This window comes from Rhinopithecus roxellana, chromosome 3 (assembly GCF_007565055.1).
Source record: "Rhinopithecus roxellana isolate Shanxi Qingling chromosome 3, ASM756505v1, whole genome shotgun sequence".
Lineage (NCBI taxonomy): Eukaryota > Metazoa > Chordata > Mammalia > Primates > Cercopithecidae > Rhinopithecus > Rhinopithecus roxellana.
In genome coordinates, this window is record NC_044551.1 from 149,391,884 (window position 1) to 149,394,170 (window position 2,287).

General features: G+C 47.5%; 1 pseudogene; it reads right to left on the reverse strand.

Moving 5' to 3' along the window:
- Positions 1 to 918: 918 nt before the first annotated feature.
- On the reverse strand, positions 919 to 984 carry LOC115896667 (annotated as a pseudogene).
- Between the last annotated feature and the right edge of the window lie 1,303 nt (positions 985 to 2,287).

Below are 2,287 nucleotides of genomic sequence, written 5' to 3' on the forward strand. Positions count from 1 at the left end.
TGGAGATTGGTTGCTTTTTCCTCTTCCTGTACTTAGGAGGGTTGACCTTGATTCTACCCTTTCTTTGCTCAACAGCATAGGCAAAAAGACTAAGCTGAAGTCAGGCCAGGGAGGAGACACAGGCTTCCATCCCATAGTTGCCCCAACAGAGGACTGGGTGTGTCCTGAAGTTTCCTTTTTTCTTCCTTTCCCTACTAGCAAATGTCCCTTATAAGGACCCATAATGATGCGGAGTTACATGACCCCTGAGCCAAGTATCATCACCTCATCAGTGAAGCCTTCTTTGATATCCCCAGGTAGAGTTCATTGTTCCTGGCCCTACATAATACTACATTGTAGAGTATGTGGTCATTTAGTTGTCTGTCTCCCTCACTAGACCTATAGTGAGTGCTTTGAAGGAAAGGACTATGCCTGGCAGTACCAGGCTCAGAAGTAATCTCAGAGTCTGTTGAATAAATGCATGTGGGAGACCTGACTTCATGTGAACAGCTGTGTTATTCCTCTATTCTGTGAGTTCACAGTTGATAGCAACATGCCAAGAATGGCCTTGGCCTCCAGGCCCCATATGTGTGTTGGTGCGAGGTATGGGAGTGGGAGAGTATATGGGAGAGTCCATGCAAACAGCATTTAAGGCATCAAATGGCCCTCCTAGGGAAGTGATTAAATTGAATAAAAGGACTTATTTAATTAGCAAGCAATTATTGAGTGTTCTTGTACCAATGGGCCCATACTTAAGGTGAAAGGCAGTGAACACATGTCCTAGGAGCCAGAAAGGAAATCAGCAGTACTCCTTCCACCTAGAGCCATTGCTGACAACCCCTCTCTGCCCTGGCATCAGTCAGGCCCTGATGGCTCTGTCCTTGGGCAGACTCACTGTCAGCCCTCACTTGGGGAACTAACTTTTTTGTTTAACTTTTTTAAGATTTTCTGGCAAAAACCAGAAAGCCTACTAGACAAATTCTAATTCTAAGAGCTGTAACACTGGGAACTAACTTTTTTTTTTTTTTTTTGAGACGTAGTCTCGCCCTGTTGCCCAGGCTGGAGTGCAGTGGTACGATCTCAGCTCACTGCCACCTCCGCCTCCTGGATTCAAGTGATTCTCCTGCCTCAGGCTTCCAAGTAGCTGGGATTACAGGCATGAGTCACCATGCCCGGCTAATTTTTTGTACTTTTGATAGAGACAGGGTTTCACCATGTTGGTCCTGAACTCCTGACCTCAAGTGATTCACCCTCCTTGAACCAACTTTTTTTTTTTTTTTTTTGAGGCAGAGTCTTGCTCTGTCGCCCAGGCTGGAGTGCAGTGGCCGGAATTCAGCTCACTGCAAGCTCCGCCTCCCGGGTTCCCACCATTCTCCTGCCTCAGCCTCCGGAGTAGCTGGGACTACAGGCGTCTGCCACCTCGCCCGGCTAGTTTTTTGTATTTTTTAGTAGAGACGGGGTTTCACCGTGTTAGCCAGGATGGTCTCGATCTCCTGACCTCGTGATCCGCCCGTCTTGGCCTCCCAAAGTGCTGGGATTACAGGCTTGAGCCACCGTGCCCGGCCTTGAACCAACTTTTAAAGAAACATTAGACCCTGGGCCAGTCATTTCCTTCAGGTTGCCACACTTCCTATATCACTCTCTCCTCTTAGTGGTTTTGACAAAAAGATGTGACTTGTCATACCCTAAGAGGCCGCTTTCTTTTCAGAGCAGATTGCTTTGATCACTCACTTGAGCACAGCAATGAGAGGTCTAGGGAGGTGCTGCCATGAATGGAAGCAAGGACTTTAAAGAGAGTTCATTTGGATCCCGTTCTTTTTTTTTTTTTGAGGCAGAGTTTCACTCTTGTCACCCAGGTTGGAGTGCAGTAGCGCAATCTCAGCTCACTGCAACCTCTGCTTCCTGGGTTCAAGTGATTCTCTCACCTCAGCTTCCTGAGTAGCAGAGATTACAGGCACGCACCACCACACCAGGCTAATTTTAGTATTTTTAGTGGAGATGGGTTTTCACCATGTTGGCCAGGTTGGTCTTGAACTCCTGACCTCAGGTGATCCACCCACCTCAGCCTCCCAAAGTGCTGGGATTAGAGGCATGACCCACCGTGCCTGGCCTGGATCCTCTTTCTTGGTTCTTAGGATTGGATTAATAACCTTTATTAGTGATGGTGGTAGGTCCTGGGTCCTGGTTTACAGTTATTCTATGAACAAGGGTTCTTTTCAAAAAGTGCCTGAAAAGGATTAAAAATAGACTGGGCACAGTGGCTCATGCCTGTAATCCCAGAACTTTGGGAAGCCAAGGCAGGCAGATC